Source organism: Schistocerca gregaria, chromosome X (genome assembly GCF_023897955.1).
Source record: "Schistocerca gregaria isolate iqSchGreg1 chromosome X, iqSchGreg1.2, whole genome shotgun sequence".
Classification (NCBI taxonomy): Eukaryota; Metazoa; Arthropoda; class Insecta; order Orthoptera; family Acrididae; genus Schistocerca; species Schistocerca gregaria.
In genome coordinates, this window is record NC_064931.1 from 609,911,335 (window position 1) to 609,931,387 (window position 20,053).

At 44.3% G+C, this 20,053-nt stretch overlaps 1 protein-coding gene across 1 annotated transcript in view; it reads right to left on the minus strand.

Annotated features, from left to right (window-relative positions):
* Positions 1-20,053, minus strand: part of LOC126298239 (glutamate receptor ionotropic, NMDA 3A-like) — an 821,644-nt gene that overhangs the window by 576,441 nt on the left and 225,150 nt on the right. The gene's annotated exons all lie outside the window — the stretch shown is intronic.

Sequence of the window (20,053 nt, forward strand, 5' to 3'; positions counted from 1 at the left end):
CTATAACGCTAGACACTTTCTGCGCAAATGCTGTGTCTAAGGAAAAACGTGATGACACACATCCAATTGGAAGACTAAGGAAGAAGTAGGACTTTCAAGAGCTAGGTGTCTGTTGTGTACACAGTTCCGCGTAGTCAGTGCGTTCACAACTTTCCACTAGAGCGCGCCCCACTAAGCACAACAGCGCAGGCGCAGCGCTCGTCCGCCTCCGCACTACGAGATGGCGCTGCCATGGAGACATTGCTGCTAACATAGAACCTTTTCTCCTCGCGGATCACACTCGCACAGTGATACATGAACGCGCGAGGTATTATAACGAGTGTACAGACCTCCGATTAGTCAGTCTGCACCAGTCTGCATGAGTTCTACATTTGTCTGTACCAGTCTATAGTCCAGTTTCAGTCTACCCCTAGTAAGATTATCATATTCCTGTACATAGCCATGAAGATAAACGTGTAGACACTTTTGTCAGGTATCAGAGATATATGTGAGAATAAGATTAACGTACCAATACCAAAGGAACTTGTCGATTGTAAATAGCATCCAGAACCAAGTTTAGTAATTTTTATGCTTGTTATAATTTTAATAAATGTGTGTGAAAATTAATCAAGTTCTTTTTAAAGTTGGTCACCGTCAATCTGCTACTCTAAGCCTTCAAGTGGCATTTCTATCGTCTGACCTAACGGCAGAAGATAAACACGCCACGATAAGACCACGAGACATATTGCTGACACTCGCCTACTTCGTTAGAGCGACCAGTCAAATAATCTGATAGTGTGTGTACAGAAGGTCTTACAGTACGCACACCAGTGTCCATTATAAATGGATTCAAAATGTCCGAGATCGCGGTCTATGGAGGAACATGGTACGGTTGGCGCATGATATTCAGGGTCCATGATCGCCAATGTGAATGTACTGTATGTTTGAATAGCCGCAGAGCAGTAGAAACTATAATGGACTTACTCCAGAAATAACAGACAATTAAAAATTATGTAAACTTCGTCCACCAGTCTGGATTATCAAGTATGTGGACACAAAGAGAGACAAGAATACTTGATAATTATACTCATCTCAGCTCGGCGGAGCCTTTGCTGCTTTTCCAGCCGAGCAGCTCTGTGGCGTCACCGAATTTGATTCTCTCACATCTGTCGTTATGATACAACACGACCATGACGACAGATGATACACACTGTCCATTACAGTCATTTACAGTCCACATATAATCATAAGACTCATCTCCTAAAGATATATCGCGCGCGGCGGAAGAAAACCGTCTCCGATTAGGCGGTTCAATCTTCCTATCGGCGTTTCCCAGGCAACAATTCCAGATGAATATCCTTTTTTATTTTCAAAATTCCAAAGGAAAAACTTAACTATTGCCGATTACTCTTGACCAAACCAGTAAATTCTTGGAGGACTTCCACCACTGTAATACAAATGTGAAACAGTCAGTCGCTGCGAATGAGTTTGTGGACATATTCACATAAAACCAAAAAGTCATTACAATATATTCAGGAATGTTAAAAACTACTTTAAACTCTTTGGCCAGCCATTGGGTCACCTGAGAAAGCATATAGATATCGTTGTTTCTTCTGAACGTTGTCTACTGATAAAAATATTAAGAAAAGAATTATCAGTAATAGAAGTAGACAAAAATAATTTGAGATGCACCGATGAAAACAATTAAGCGTGCACTGAAGACATAATAACACATCTGCGAAAATATTGCTAGATCTGTCTCAATGGAAACCAAGGGATGATATTGAGCGAAGTGACGCAGTGGCATAATATTGGTCTCACATTAGATGGTTCAAATGGCTCTGAGAACTGTGGGAGTTAACGTCTGAGGCCATCAGACACCTAGAACGTAGAATTACTTAAACCTAACTAACCTAAGGACATCACACACACCCATGCCCGAGGCAGGATTCGAACCTGTGACCGCAGCGGTCGCGGTCTCACATTAGATGGAGGGCGGTAAAATACCCCTCGCACCATGTAGATTTTGGTTTTACGTGGTGACCCTATACCGTCTGAGGCACATGGTGAATCCGAACTTGTGCGCCGTCTCTGATGAATTCGTCATCTTTCGTCCTTCCCTCCATGCCGTCAGACTTACTAAAGAATTACGAAAAAGGTCGCTTCATTCATCCAAACACATAAACATATACACATAACTAATACGTGGGGTCCGGATGCATATCACAGCTCGAGAGATCCTCAGAGTCGGGAGACAATAATCACGCCGCTACAAGGGACCATGGAAAATATCTCACAAACGTAATTTATCGAAATCTGTTACCTGGCGATAAGATGCTCTGGACAGATTGAGCATAAGGAAGAAAATGTCATTGGTCAGCCATAAACTGTAATATCATAATAGTGGACAGTTTTATGTTAAATACACAACTAAATAAATAGGAGACTGCACGGAGGACAATGATGAATAGAACATACAAAATAGAGACATTTTCAATTTACTGCTTTTGATCTGAGCCTGAGAACAGGTCCATTCACGTCTGGTGGACACGGATCAAGAAGTCGTCAATATATCTGCATGTAAGACAAGGCATGATAATGACGAACTAATAGTTTCAGCACGATTTGGGTTATCGCATATAACATCATTTTGAGTGCTCAAGGGTACAGAAACGTGATCCTACACATTATTATTCTGCGGCATTCCCATGTCAATTACGATTTTTTGCTTTAAGTGTACGGAATTGCCTACCCCCATGGAACCCATTTCAAACATGACTAGTAAACGGGCGGCAGTATCGCCTCAAACAATATGCCATGTTTCCTGGTTCCAGATTCCATTGAACGTTCCCAAGATAAGCGAACCTTCTGCAGATATGACTTTCTGTCTTGTCGACAATTAGTGAAGGATAAGCCTTAAGACAATCTTAATTACCTAATTACATTACGTAATGAAATGGCCGTCTTACAGAAATTCGATACATTTTATGTATAATGCTCCTTTTATATCATCACCTCGGCATTCCAGGGGAATCCATTACCACTGGTAACAGTTCGTATTAACGATTAATAAAGCAGCTCTTAGCATTTTATTTTCTACAGTAACAGAGCTACAGATAATAAACATTATCAATAAAATTAGAGTCAGATTGACCAAATTGAATATTTACTCACAAATAGGAACTGGGATCGCTTTTCAGAACAGTCTGAAATTTTCAATTAATACCTGTAAAAACTTTATATTTCCACATTTCGCCGTTAACAGCTTTCATAGAAACCAACTTTTGAAGCTCCACGTAGAACATATTGGTTTATTTAAGCACCGTATTCGCCGAATACAGCAGAGTACATGTATAGTAAGAATGCAATACTCCGTAAATGTTGAAGAACTATAGGCCCTCCATTACAAATAACGTTAATCAGTAAACTATCAGTGGCACGGAATGCTGTCAGCCTGGTAACTGATGCCTCTTCAGAATTGGTAGTTCAATAATTAAATGAAAAACTCAGATTTCAGGGAGGACATAGCCTGGTCTTAACCAGTGCTATAAATGTAATGTAACTAAGAAACCACCCGAGCTTCGCAGAGAGCTAATTATCTACGGCCAGACGACTTGTCTGGCGTAGGTCACTGCGTAAGACTATGGTATAAACTCAGAAAACAACGTCAGGTTACTGAATATCATCACGTTCATGTAACGTAGACAATTTAAGCAGTGCACACCAGGAGAGTTCTCAGGAGGCATTAATGTTGCCTGTTCCAAATTTAACTGGGATTTAGAGTGACATATCAGAGCAATGACGGGAGCTGTGAGCTACCGCGTAGCCTGATTCAACCAACTAAAGTCCCAGTTTGGCGCGAGCTACGTCCAGTTGCTGGCCGCCCATCTCCAGCGCCAGTCCAGTACAAATTACACTCCTGGAAATGGAAAAAAGAACACATTGACACCGGTGTGTCAGACCCACCATACTTGCTCCGGACACTGCGAGAGGGCTGTACAAGCAATGATCACACGCACGGCACAGCGGACACACTAGGAACCGCGGTGTTGGCCGTCGAATGGCGCTAGCTGCGCAGCATTTGTGCACCGCCGCCGTCAGTGTCAGCCAGTTTGCCGTGGCATACGGAGCTCCATCGCAGTCTTTAACACTGGTAGCATGCCGCGACAGCGTGGACGTGAACCGTATGTGCAGCTGACGGACTTTGAGCGAGGGCGTATAGTGGGCATGCGGGAGGCCGGGTGGACGTACCGCCGAATTGCTCAACACGTGGGGCGTGAGGTCTCCACAGTACATCGATGTTGTCGCCAGTGGTCGGCGGAAGGTGCACGTGCCCGTCGACCTGGGACCGGACCGCAGCGACGCACAGATGCACGCCAAGACCGTACGATCCTACGCAGTGCCGTAGGGGACCGCATCGCCACTTCCCAGCAAATTAGGGACACTGTTGCTCCTGGGGTATCGGCGAGGACCATTCGCAACCGTCTCCATGAAGCTGGGCTACGGTCCCGCACACCGTTAGACCGTCTTCCGCTCACGCCCCAACATCGTGCAGCCCGCTTCCAGTGGTGTCGCGACAGGCGTGAATGGAGGGACGAATGGAGACGTGTTGTCTTCAGCGATGAGAGTCGCTTCTGCCTTGGTGCCAATGATGGTCGTATGCGTGTTTGGCGCCGTGCAGGTGAGCGCCACAATCAGGACTGCATACGACCGAGGCACACAGGGCCAACACCCGGCATCATGGTGTGGGGAGCGATCTCCTACACTGGCCGTACACCTCTGATGATCGTCGAGGGAACACTAAATAGTGCACGGTACATCCAAACCGTCATCGAACCCATCGTTCTACCATTCCTAGACCGGCAAGGGAACTTGCTGTTCCAACAGGACAATGCACGTCCGCATGTATCCCGTGCCACCCAACGTCTCTAGAAGGTGTAAGTCAACTACCCTGGCCAGCAAGATCTCCGGATCTGTCCCCCATTGAGCATGTTAGGGACTGGATGAAGCGTCGTCTCACGCGGTCTGCACGTCCAGCACGAACGCTGGTCCAACTGAGGCGCCAGGTGGAAATGGCATGGCAAGCCGTTCCACAGGACTACATCCAGCATCTCTACGATCGTCTCCATGGGAGAATAGCAGCCTGCATTGCTGCGAAAGGTGGATATACACTGTACTAGTGCCTACATTGTGCATGCTCTGTTGCCTGTGTCTATGTGCCTGTGGTTCTGTCAATGTGATCATGTGATGTATCTGACCCCAGGAATTAAGTTTAATAAAGTTTCCCCTTCCTGGGACAATGAATTCACGGTGTTCTTATTTCAATTTCGAGGAGTGTATATGTGTGGGGCTTTCAATAAGCAATGCAACATTTTTTTCTGAAAGCAGGTTGGTTTTAGTCAGGATTTCCGTGCACCATATTATTCCTCATTCTTTTGGGTGTAAAACCCTGTTCGTCAACATAATCTCCGTTCAGTGCGACGGCCTTACGCCTCCTTACTCAGAGGGCCCGTATGCCCGCATGATACCGCTCCACTGGTAGACATCGGAGCAAACAGCATGTTGCGTCAATAACCTCCCCATCATCCAAATACTGCTTCCAGCGCAGAGCACCCTTCGTTGGAGCGAACAGATGTAAGTCGGAAGGTGAGGGATCCTAGCTGTAGGATCGATGAGGAAGAAGAGTTCAGTGAAGTGTTGTGCTCTCCTCTCGGGTGCAGAGACTTGTGTGAGACGTTGAGCGTTGTGCTTTGATGGAAAAAGAGATGTTCCTTTGCATTTTCGTGGCGACGTACACTCTGAAGTCGTTTCCTGAATTTCTTGGAGGCAGCGCCTTACACTTTATAGTTGATCGTTGCACCATAAGGGAAGACAGTCGCCATCAATTTACCGGGTGAGCGTGCGGCTTTGAACTTTTCCTTCGGAGGAGAGGTGGTGCGGCGCCACTGCATGGATTGCCGCATTGTTTCTGGTTCGAAGTGACAAACCCATGTTTCATCGCCTGTAGCGAAGTTCGATACAAAATTGTCACGATGAGACTCGCAACACGCTATCAAATCTGCACAGACGATCCTTAACGAAAAATCTATACTCTTTATGGTCTTCTGTTAGGCGGCGAAGATACCAATGGTCGCATACGCTAGAGCACCCCAAATGGTAGACGAATGTCTCAGTACTACCAACAGAGGCGTCCAATCGAGCACCGATGTGTTTGATTATGATCCGTAGACCACCCCGAATGATAGTGTCCGCACGTTGCAAAACTGCGGGACACAGAGCTGTGTGCGGCCGGCCGGCACTTGGGAGATTGGCCACGTCTGCGCGATCTTATTGCAGTGATGAAAGACGCCTCGCGCAACGATTCACCCTTTTTTTCGTCCATTGTCAGATCTCCGTAGACATTCTGCAAGCATTTATGAAAATTTGAGATGCTCTTGTTTTTCACCAAAAGAAACTCAATGACAGCTCTCTGCTTGGAGCGCACGTGCGTTACTGACGCCATTTTGAAGCCGCTACCTATCGGAACGTCACGAAATTATAGGGGCTCAAGTGGGAATATTCGATGATGTCCCACAGCAAATGCTGCATTTCTTCAACCGAAATTGACTGACGAAAAAATTTTCCATTACTTATTGAATGCCCCTTGCATTTTCTGTGTGACGTTTTCGTTCATTTCGTAATGTAACTTTGCTACGAAGGAACCTCAGCCACTCAACATTGGTACGAAGCATCCTAAGCTACGCAACACTGGTACAGTGTTTTCTGACGTGCAACGCTAAACACACCCTCTGACATGCAACAAAGGTACGAGAAACTCTCTGCCACAAAATTTGTTGGAAAGCATTCTCTGTCATGCAACGTTGGTGTAGAGCAGCCTATGTCACAGAACACTGCACGGAGCACCCTGGTGTAGAGCAGCCTATGACACAGAACATAGCACGGAGCACCTTTGTCTCTCTACATTCAAGTGAAGCATCATCCGATACATAGCATCAGTAGACGACACACTCTGGCACGCACCATTCGTGTGTAGCTGCGTAGCAAAAAATGGTTCAAATGGCTCTGAGCACTACGGGACTTAACATCTAAGGTTATCAGTCCCCTATACCTTAGAACTACTTAAACATAACCTAAGGACATCACACACATCCATGCCTGAGGCAGGATTCGAACCTGCGACCGTAGCGATCGTGCGGATTCAGACTGAAGCGCCTAGAACCGCGCAGCCACACCGGCCGGCGAAGCGTAGCACCCTTAGCCACACAACAGTTGTACAACACTGCCGCTGCGTCGCAACAACAGTACGAAGCAAGCTGTGCTTCGCAAATTTGGCAGGAAATATTCTCTGCTATGCAACATTTGTGTATAGCACCCTCCATGACATGGCACACTATAGTATGCAGCACACTTTGCCTCACATTATCGGCACGCTACAACCTCCGGCTCATATTAGTGGTACGAAGCACAGTCTGCCACGCAACATTGGTATGAATCACCTTCTGCACACAAAATCGGTGCACAATACCCTCTAGCACGAAGAATTTTTACGTAGCATCCTCTGGCAAGCAATATTCGGGCAGAGCACTTTCTGCCACGAAACCCTCAGAGGTACAGCTTTGATACAAAGCATTCTCTGCCATGGTGTAGAGTATTCTCTGCCACACGACAGATTACGAATCACCCTCTGCCACACAACGTCGGTTCGCATAACCCTCTGTCACGAGACATTGTTACGCAGCACCCTCTGCCAAGCTGCATTGCTAAACCTCAACCAGGCAACAATGGTACTCCACAATGTCTGGCAGCTATCACAGATACGAAGCAACCTCTGCCACGCAACGTAGGCATGAACTCCCTCTGCCACACAACATAGATTTGGAGCACTCTCTGCCACGGAACGTTGGTACAAAGCACTCTCTGCCATGCAACACTGATGTAGACCACACTCTGCCACACGTCACTTGTACGAAGCAGCCTCCGCCACACAAGGTCTGTACGGAGCACTCTCTGCCACGTAAAGTAGTCTGATTGCATCGACAGGCCGCACGAGGTATTGCAAACCGAATGAGTTCGCCGATCACATTTATATGGCTATGGCATCGTTTTCACAGGGGCGGGGGACTTTAATTCGTCATATACATCCAGTTTGCAATAATCTATAGATATTATAAAAATGACTGTACTTATATAAGTATCTATATGTGTTCTACATCTTCTCCTAAACTAAGATACACATATCACTTATTGTCTGGAACGAATCGCTTTGGGAGATAAGAACCAAGTACCTACCAAACGGGTGAAAGTTGTGTTGCCCACTACTTGCGGACACCCATACTTTGTTCAGCCAGCGTGTGAGAATGATAGGACATACTCATTTGCAACAAACTTTACATATAATTTCAAAACATTACGAAAATTTTCTCGTTGACAATCCTACAAAACGATGAAAGGAAAAAGAGTTAATCGTTTACAACGTTTTCCCTGTTCATGAATAAAAATTCCTCAAGAAGCAAGTTTTAATTTATTACGTCTTTTCTACTAACTGTATTCTCAATACGTTTTGTAGACAGTATTCATTTATACCACTGAATGTACCAGCAAAATTTTGTTTCACTGTACCACACACAGTTCAAGAGATATTATGTCAAATACCGACATTCGTGAAAACCTGTCGTATCGTGATTGACGATTTAATTTATCACTTCTTTACTACTAACTCAGCTCGCAACACATTTAAAAGGCAGTATCCACATGCGGTGCCGTATTTACCTGTAAAAATATATCATTGTAAGACACATAGTTCAGTTTATACGTCAAATACTGAGCTGTGGGAAAAACTGACACATCGTGCACGACTTATTAATTTATTACTTCCTTACTGCTTAGTCTATCCACAATACATTTCACAGACAGTAACAACATATAGCACTGGATGTACCTGCAAAATTATCTCATTGTATGACGCAGGTCACGTGATACGACGTCATAAATTTTGACCAACGTGAAGATAAAACTGCAGGCAGTAATTTGCTAAAGATACAGGTGAAATATGTGCACAAATACATGTGAAATATATTTGAAATGTGTTTACGTGATCAAAGTCACTAGTAAAAAGCTCGTCCTTAGCCCCTTGACCGATTTCAATCAAATATGACACATACACTTGTATGTTAGTTACGATTTGGAAAGAAATACTGTGCCAGTAAGAACCACCAGGCTCCTATTGGGGTGGAGGTGACATCATGGTGAGAGAATGGATGAAAAGAATAGAGGCAGAGAGACAGGGGGAATGAGGAGATGCTTAGAGAGAGGGGAAAGAGGGAATGGAAAGAGAGAGAGGAGGAGGATATGGGGAGAGAATGGGAAGATGACGAGGTGGACAGAGAGAAGGAAGAGGAAGAGTCGGGCAGAAAAAGGAAAGAGGAGGAGATGAGCAGAGAGAGAAGGCAGGAGGAGACGAACAGCGAGAGAGGGGAGAAGACGGGTGCTCTGCTTCTCTGCAACGGTCGCCTTAACCGCCTTGGCCATGCGGACACACTTTCCGTCCACCACAAATTTTCATCCTGTCACCCGCAAGTTGCTCCACTTCCATTAGTTTCACTGCACACAGCATTCGCTAAGTCCAACAGGGGTTCGAAAGATACGGTGCAACCACACTGGAAGTACCTAGAGCCGTCTTCGCTCGTATATAGAGGGTGAGTCTTATTAATGTTAAAAAAACGAAGCATCGGAGATGATGCCGAGACAAGTAATTAGTAACACTCATGGGATCGTATATGTCGAGAAATATCACCAAAATGGATGACAATGTTGAAAATGTGGCGTCACCAGACGATGTTCGCAGGCGCAGTTCAAAATGGTTCAAATGGTTCTGAGCACTATAGGACTTAACCTCTGAGGTCATCAGTCATCAAAAACTTAGAACTACTTAAACCTAACTAACCTAAGGACATCACACACATCCATGCCCGAGGCAGGATTCGAACCTGCGACCGTAGCGGTCACGCGGCTGCAGACTGTAGCGCCTAGAAGCGCTCGGCCACCCCGGCCGGCGCAGGCGCAGTCATTGAGCTTTGGCGTGAAGGGATGATTGAGCGACTCAATACTTGAGGTCGATCAAACGGTGCAAACTTCGAACACTTTTTGTAAATGTATCTGTTGTTAACATCAAAGCTATAAAGTTATTGTCCATGCTGTCACCAAGTACAAACTATTCTTATTAAGTGTTTCTTTCCTTTTGCCTCCTTTTTTTTTTACAAACGTTATTAAGTAAAGAAAACTTAGGTCATTTAGTGGAAACGACGAAATTCGGAAACTTACACTCGTTTACTTGTGACGCAATATAGTGGCTTTTGTTGTGCTGAACTTAATAGCAAATGAGCGGGGACAGCAAGACTGATAAACAAAATAATAAATCTTACCTCAATGCAAAAACGCATTTATCTAACGCAATGCAAAACAATACTGCCGGCCAGACGCCTATCATCATCATCATGCGACGCCGTGCCATGTATTCCTTGTGCGTTGCAGGTGATAGCGACAGGGCAGTCATGCAGGACACACATAATCGTACTTTGGCTTACACCATGTTGGCGGGTCACTGACCTGGAACTTATACTAGGGTTCATGTCAATGACCAATAGAGCCCGGTAGGCAACATCTTTTGTACTCACAGTCCTCCACCTCCCTGCACATTCGTCCGTCTGGAAGGACCCATGATCAAACAAACGCTCAAAAAGGGCTTGAAATGTTGTGTGATATGATTGGTGTCAGTGGGGATACTTGATTTGATATAGCCGTACTGTCTTTTCCATGTGTTCAGCCGTACACAAACACCGTCTCGGTCTGTCCCTACCAGGAATACCAGACAGTTCTGGTGATTACAGTAATCTGCGTCCATGACACAGCCTGCTACACACAAAGAACACACGGCACATGGTCAGAGGAACTGTCATTCGTCTGCACCATCTCGCATGGCAAAGATGCTTTTCTCGACGTGTGTTCATAGGACCATTCTTCCTCCGTTTCCAGACAGGAATCCATCCTTGCAACATTTTCGGATTTGTTAATGTTCACCCTGTAGTTTTAGTGGATTATCCGGTAATGGCAAGCTGTAATACGTCGACAGGGCAGAAGCTTTAAAAAGGGAAACGGATAAGTTAAAGTTAGATATATTGGGAGTCAGCGAAGTTAGGTGGCAGGATGAACAGGATTTCTGCTCAGATAAATACAGGATTATAAATGAAAAATCAGATAGGAGTAATGCAGGTGTATGTTTAATAATGAATAAAAAATAGGAACGCGGATAAGCTAATACGAACGGCATAGTGAAGACATTAATTGTATCCAAGACAGACACGAAGCCCAAACCCACCAGAGCATTTCAGCTCTGCAAATATCGAAGAGATAGCAGAAATGTATTATGAGATAAATAAAAACTATTCACATAGTTAAGGGAGACGTAAAAGTTGTCATGGGCGACCTGGATTCGATAGCAGGAAAAAAAAGAGGAGGAAACAATAGAAGGTTAATATGGAATAGGAGATAGAAATGAAAGAGGAAGCTGCCTGGCAGAATTTTGCATAGAGCGTAATTTAATTATAGCTAACACTTGGTTTGTGGTTGTTATGGTCTTCAGTCCTGAGACTGGTTTGATGCAGCTCTCCATGCTACTCTATCCTGTGCAAGCTCCTTCATCTCCCAGTACCTACTGCAGCCTACATCTTTCTGAATCTGCTTAGTGTATCCATCTCTTGGTCTCCCTCTACGATTTTTACCCTCCACGCTGCCCTCCAATGCTAAATTTGTGATCCCTTGATGCCTCAGAACATGTCCTACCAACCGATCCCTTCTTCTAGCCAAGTTGTGCCACAGACTTCTCTTCTCCCCAATACTATTCAATACCTCCTCATTACTTACGTGATCTACCAACCTAATCTTCAACATTCTTCTGTAGCACCACATTTCGAAAGTTTCTATTCTCTTCTTGTCCTAACCATTTATCGTCCATGTTTCACTTCCATACATGGCTACAATCCATACAAATACTTTAAGAAACGAATTCCTGACACTTAAATCTATACTCGATGTTAACAAATTTCTCTTCCTCAGAAACGCTTTCCTTGCCATTGCCAGTCTACATTTTATATCCTCTCTACTTCGACCATCATCAGTTATTTTGCTCCCCAAATATCAAAACTCCTTTACTACTTTAAGTGTCTCATTTCCTAATCTAATTCCCTCAGCATCACCAGACTTAATTCGAACTCACATTCCATTATCCTCGTTTTGCTTTTGTTGATGTTCATCGTATATCCTCCTTTCAACACACTGTCCATTCCGTTCAACTGCTCTTCCAAGTCCTTTGCCATCTCTGACAGAATTACAATGTCATCGGCAAACCTCAAAGTTTTTACTTCTTCTCCCTGGATTTTAATACCTACTCCAAAATTTTCTTTTGTTTCCTTTACTGCTTGCTCAATATACAGATTGAATAACATCGGGGAGAGGCTACAACCCTGTCTCACTCCCTTCCCAACCACTGCTTCCCTTTCATGCCCCTCGACTCTTATAACTGGCATCTGGTTTCTGTACAAATTGTAAATAGCCTTTCGCTCCCTGTATTTTATCCCTGCCACCTTTAGAATTTGAAAGAGAGTATTCCAGTCAACATTGTCAAAAGCTTTCTCTAAGTCTACAAATGCTAGAAACGTAGGTTTGCCTTTCCTTAATCTTTCTTCTAAGATAAGTCGTAGGGTCGGTATTGCCTCACGTGTTCCAACATTTCTACGGGATCCAAACTGATCTTCCACGAGGTCAGCTTCTACAAGATTTTTCTATTCGTCTGTAAAGAATTCGCGTTAGTATCTTGCAGCTGTGACTTATTAAAGTGATAGTTCGGTAATTTTCATATCTGTCAACACCTGCTTCCTTTGGGATTGGAATTATTATATTCTTCTTGAAGTCTGAGGGTATTTCGCCTGTATAATACATCTTGCTCACCAGATGGTAGAGTTTTGTCAGGACTGGCTCTCCCAAGGCAGTCAATAGTTCTAATGGAATGTTGTCTACTCCGGGGGCCTTGTTTCGACTCAGGTCTTTCTGTGCTCTGTCAAACTCTTCACGCAGTATCGTATCTCCCGTTTCATCTTCATCCACATCCTCTTTCATTTCCATAATATTGTCCTCAAGTACATCGCCCTTGTATAGACCCTCTATATACTCCTTCCACCTCTCTGCTTTCCCTTCTTTGCTTAGAACTGGGTTTCCATCAGAGCTCTTGATATTCATACAAGTGGCTCTCCTTTCTCCAAAGGTCTCTTTAATTTTCCTGTAGGCAGTATCTACCTTACCCTAGTGAGATAAGACTCTACATCCTTACATTTGTCCTCTAGCCATGCATGCTTAGCCATTTTGCACTTCGTGTCAATCTCATTTTTGAGACGTTTGTATTCCTTTTCGCCTCCTTCATTTACTGCATTTTTATATTTTCTCCTTTCATCAGTTAAATTCAATATTTCTTCTGTTACCCAAGGATTTCTACTAGACCTCGTCTTTTTACCTACTTGATCCTCTGCTGCCTTCACTACTTCATCCCTCAGAGCTACCCATTTTTCTTCTATTGTATTTCTTTGCCCCATTTCTGTCAATTGTTCCCTTATGCTCTCCCTGAAACTCTGTTCAACCTCTGGTTCTTTCAGTTTATCCAGGTCCAATCTCCTTAAATTCCCACCTTTCGCAGTTTCTTCAGTTTTAATCTACAGTTCATAACCAATAGATTGTGGTCAGAGTCCACATCTGCCCCTGGAAATGTCTTACAATTTAAAAACTGGTTTCTAAATCTCTGTCTTACCATTATATAATCTATCTGATACCTTTTAGTATCTCCAGGATTCTTCCGTGTATACAACATTCTTTTATAATTCTTGAACCAAGTGTTAGCTATGATTAAGTTATGCTCTGTGCAAATTTCTACCACACGGCTTCCTCTTTCATTTCTTAGCCCCAATCCATATTCACCTAGTATGTTTTCTTCTCTCCCTTTTCCTATGCTCGAATTCCAGTCACCCATGACTATTAAATTTTCGTCTTCCTCCACTACCTGAATAATTTCTTTTATCTCATCATACATTTCTTCAATTTCTGCATCATCCGCAGAGCTAGTTTGCATATAAACTTGTACTACTGTAGTAGGCGTGGGCTTCGTGTCTATCTTGGCCACAATAATGCGTTCACTATGCTGTTTGTAGTAGCTTACCTGCACTCCTATTTTTTTTATTCATTATTAAACCTACTCCTGCATTACCCCTATTTGATTTTGTGTTTATAACCCTGTATTCGCTTGACCAAATGTCTTGTTCCTCCTGCCACCGAACTTCACTAGTACCCACTATATCTAACTTTAACCTATCCATTTCCCTTTTTAAATTTTCTAACCTACCTGCCCGATTGAGGGATCTGACATTCTACGCTCCGATCCGTAGAACGCCAGTTCTCTTTCTCCTGATAACTTGGTTTAACACTAACGAAAGAAGGCTGTTTATCTGGAAGAGATCTGGAAACACCGGAGGTATCAGATTTATTATATAATGATAAGAGAGAGATTTCGAAACAAGATTTTAAATTTTAAGACATTTCCAGGGGCTGATGTGGACTCTGCCCACAATATATTGGTTATGAACTGTGGATTAAAACTGAATAAAGCCCAAAAAAGTAGGAGTTTAAGGAGATGGGATCTGGTTAGACTGAAGGGACCAGAGGTTGTAGATAGTTTCACAGTGAGCGTTAGAGAACAAGTGACAACAACAGGGGAAAGGAATACAGCAGAAGAAGAATTTCTACCTTTGAGAGATGAAATAGTGAAGTCAGAAGAGGATCGAGCATGTCAAAAGACGAGGGCTAGTAGAAATCCTTGGGTAAAGCAAGCGATATTGAGTTTAATTAATGAACGGAAAAGTATAAAAAAGGCGAAAGGGAATAAAAACGTCTAAAACATAAAACTGACAGGAAATGCAATATGGATAAGGAGAAATGGCTAGAGGACAAATGTAAGGATTTACAAGCATATATCGCTAGAGGAAAATCGCTAGAGGAAAAGAAATAAACCGCTTACAGGAGACCTTTGGAGAAAAAAGAACCACCTGTACGAATATCAAGAGCTTAGATGGAAAACCAGTCCTAAGCAAAGAAGGGAAAGCAGGAAGATGGAAGGAGTATATAGAGGTCCTGTACAAGGCAGATGTACTTGAGACCATCGTTATGGATATGGAGGACGTAGATGAAGATGAGATGGGAGATGTGATACAGAGTGAACAATTTGACAAAGCACTGAAAGACCTACATCGAAACAAGCATACTGATAGACTTGGGAGAGCCAGCCATGACAAAACTCTTCCATCAGATGGGCAAGATGTATGAGACAGGCGAAATACCCTCAGACTACAATAAGAATATAATAATTCCAGTTCCAAGGAAAGCAGGTGCTGACAGATGTAAAACTTACCGAACTATCGGTTTAATAAGTCACGGTTTCAAAATACTAACACGATTTCTTTACAGGAGAATGAAAAAAGTAATAGAAGCCGACCACGAGGAAGATCAGTTTGTATTCCGAAGAAATGTTGTCAATACTGATTCTACGACTTCTCATCAAAGATTGGTTCAGGAAAGGCAAAATTACGTTAATTGCATTTGTAGACTTACAGAAAGCTTTCGACAATGTTGACTGGAATACTCTCTTCCAAATTCTAAAGGGCGCAGGGGTAAAATACAGGTATGGAAAGGATATTTAAAATTTGTACACAAACCATACGGCAGTCATAAGAGTCGAGGGGCACGAAAAGGAAACAGCAGTTGAGAGGGGAGTGAGAACGGGTTGTAGTCTATTCCCGATGTTATTCAATCTGTTTATTAAGCAAGCAGTAAAGGAAACAAAAGAAAAATTTGGAGCGGAAATTAAAGTCCAGGGAGAAGAAATAAAAACCTTAAGGTTTTTCGATGACAATGTAATTCTCTCCGAGACAACAAAGCACTTGGATGAGCGGAATGGACAGTGTCTTAAAAGGAAGATATAAGATGAACATCAACAAAATCAATACAAGGGAAATGGAATGTAGTGAAATTAAATCAGGTGATGCTGAGGAAATTAGATTAGGGAATGAAACAGTTCAAATACAAGATGATTTGGGCAACAAAATAACTGATGATGGCTGAAGTAGAGAGGTTATAAAATTTGGACTGGCAATGACAAGAAAGGCTTTTCTGAAGAAGAGAAATTTGTTACATCGAGTGTAGATTTAAGTGTCAGAAATTTTTTTACAGAAGGTGTTTGTATGGAATGTAGCCATGCATGGAAGTCAAACATTGACGATAAATAATTTAGACAATAGGACAATAGAACAAATTGAAATGCGGAGCTACAGAAGAATGCTGAAAATTAGATGGGTAGATCACGTGACTAATGAAGAAGTACTGAATAGAACTGGAGACGAAAGAAATATGTGGCACAACCTGACTAGAAGAAGGGATCGGTTGGTAGGACACATTCTGAGACATCAAAGCATCAGCAGTTTAGTACTGGAGGGAAACGTGGGGGGTAAAAATCGTAGAGGGAGACCAAGAGATGAATATACACTCCTGGAAATGGAAAAAAGAACACATTGACACCGGTGTGTCAGACCCACCATACTTGCTCCGGACACTGCGAGAGGGCTGTACAAGCAATGATCACAAGCACGGCACAGCGGACACACCAGGAACCGCGGTGTTGGCCGTCGAATGGCGCTAGCTGCGCAGCATTTGTGCACCGCCGCCGTCAGTGTCAGCCAGTTTGCCGTAGCATACAGAGCTCTATCGTAGTCTTTAACACTGGCAGCATGCCGCGACAGCGTGGACGTGAACCGTATGTGCAGTAGACGGAGTTTGAGCGAGGGCGTATAGTGGGCATGCGGGAGGCCGGGTGGACGTACCGCCGAATTGCTCAACACGTGGGGCGTGAGGTCTCCACAGTACATCGATGTTGTCGCCAGTGGTCAGCGGAAGGTGCACGTGCCCGTCGACCTGGGACCGGACCGCAGCGACGCACGGATGCACGCCAAGACCGTAGGATCCAACGCAGTGCCGTAGGGGACCACACCGCCACTTCCCAGCAAATTAGGGACACTGTTGCGCCTGCGGTATCGGCGAGGACCATTCGCAACCGTCTCCATGAAGCTGGGCTACGGTCTCGCACACCGTTAGGCCATCTTCCGCTCACGCCCCAACATCGTGCTGCCCGCCTCCAGTGGTGTCGCGACAGGCGTGAATGGAGGGACGAATGGAGACGTGTCGTCTTCGGCGATGAGAGTCGCTTCTGCCTTGGTGCCAATGATGGTCGTATGCGTGTTTGGCGCCGTGCAGGTGAGCGCCAAAATCAGGACTGCATACGACCGAGGCACACAGGGCCAACACCCGGCATCATGGTGTGGGGAGCGATCTCCTACACTGGCCGTACACCTCTTGTGATCGTCGAGGGGACACTGAATAGTGCACGGTACATCCAAACCGCCATCGGACCCATCGCTCTACCATTCCTAGACCGGCAAGGGAACTTGCTGTTCCAACAGGACAACGCACTTCCGCATGTATCCAGAGCCACCCAACGTGCTCTAGAAGGTGTAAGTCAACTACCCTGGCCAGCAACATCTCCGGATCTGTCCCCCATTGAGCATGTTTGGGACTGGATGAAGCGTCGCCTCACGCGGTCTGCACGTCCAGCACGAACGCTGGTCCAACTGAGGCGCCAGGTGGAAATGGCATGGCAAGCCGTTTCACAGGACTACATCCAGCATCTCTACGATCGTCTCCATGGGAGAATAGCAGCCTGCATTGCTGCGAAAGGTGGATATACACTGTACTAGTGCCGACATTGTGCATGCTCTGTTGCCTGTGTCTATGTGCCTGTGGTTCTGTCAGTGTGATCATGTGATGCATCTGACCCCAGGAATGTGTCAATAAAGTTTCCCCTTCCTGGGACAATGAATTCACGGTGTTCTTATTTCAATTTCCAGGAGTGTAGTAAGCAGATGCAGAAGGTTATAAGTTGCAGCAGTTACACCGAGAGGAACAGGCTTGCACAGGATAGAGAAGCATGGAGAGTTGCTCAAACCAGTTTTCCGACTTTAAACCGCAACACCATGAGGCTTATAGTAATGAGTCCTATAATTGCATCGTTTATTTTATTACGGGTCTTCATTCCACCTAGGAGGCCGGCTGGCTGAAAATGGAGCCCCTTCCCCCCCTCCCGCTAGTTTCAAAAGCATGACGGTTGTAGGGACGAGAAGGAGGGTATGTTTCTGGCTGAGAGAGGAAGTCGTTGGGGAGGGATCGTCCTGACGCTTAAACGGTTTGCAAACAAAACAAGTATACAAATTTTCTCTTACTATCATGTACGTGTCTAGGTGTTATATCGAGACGAAATGAATGGGCAGGGAGAGGAGTGCTTGGCGTTTAAACTTTTAGCAGTGTTCATCTGGAAAGCCATAGGTTACGGCACGTTTCGTTGTGGCGGAACGCCCTCTCCCTCGACAATTGATAGTCATTTGTGACAGCTACTAAGTGATTACAAAAAGTTCCATACCGTATCGGTATTATCCGGTGAAGACGGGGAAGGAGTTCCTTGTAACCTATGTGTGTACCGGTCTTAGATAATTCCACCTAAGTCTTGGTATCTGATTGTAGTTATTACCGTGAACGGTAGATCTCACGCCTATCAATGCTACGCATCAGTCGCAACATTCTCGGTAACTGCTAAGCACAGTGTCCAGGATCAGCGGTGTTCGTGACTACACACCCACACGTCGGAGTCTGTGGGGTGTGAAATACCCTCCAGCAGGCGACATGACTTACGCTGGGGTTGTCGCAAATACTGAACGACTCTCTCTCGAGATGTGCTACAACTGGAGTATCTTTGGTTATAGGCATCATAATTTTTATATGACGTCACATAATCTAGTAACGTAGGGTGATATTTCTTGTACAATGCCTTTGGCTTATAGAACTCTCTATAATGTCACTGTATCCTCCAACGTGTTCCTTTCTAACACTGTGACGTCATACACCAGTAATGGTACATGAACCATGACCAAGCTGACATCATTATGACGTCGATGGGATATGATGCGACATTGTGAAGCGAAGCGAAGTAAGGCGCCATTGTGACGCGACTTTGTGGCACGACATGACGAGAAGTGGACACATAAATCGCTTAAATGGGTGCTGTCGTTGTGGTCTTCAGTCCTGGGACTGGTTTGATGCAGCTCTCCATGCTACTCTATCCTGTGCAAGCTTTTTCACCTCCCATTACTTACTGCAACCTACATCCTTCTGAATCTGCTTAGTGTATTCATCTCTTGGTCTCCCTCTACGATTTTTACGCTCCACGCTGCCCTCCAATGCTAAATTTGTGATCCCTTGATGCCTCAGAATATGTCCTACCAACCGGTCCCTTCTTCTTCTCAAGTTGTGCCACAAACTTCTCTTCTCCCCAATTCTATTAAATACCTCCTCATTAGTTATGAGATCTACGCATCCAATCTTCAGCATTATTCTGTAGCATCACATTTCGAAAGCTTCTATTCTCTTCTTATCCAAACTATTTATCGTCCATGTTTCACATCCATACATGGCTACACTCCATACAAATACTTTCAGAAACGACTTCCTGACATTTAAATCTATACTCGATGTTAACAAACTTCTCTTCTTCAGAAACGCTTTCCTTGCCATTGCCAGTCTACATTTTATATCCTCTCTACTTCGACCATCATCAGTTATTTTGCTCCCCAAATAGCAAAACTCCTTTACTATTTTAAGTGTCTCATTTCCTAATCTAATTCCCTCATCATCACCCGACTTCATTCGACTACATTTCATTATCCTCGTTTTGCTTTTGTTGATGTTCATCTTATATCCTCCTTTCAACAGACTGTCCATTCCGTTCAGCTGCTCTTCCAAGTCCTTTGCTGTCTCTGACAGAATTACTATGTCGTCGGCGAACCTCAAAGTTTTTATTTCTTCTCCGTGGATTTTAATTCCT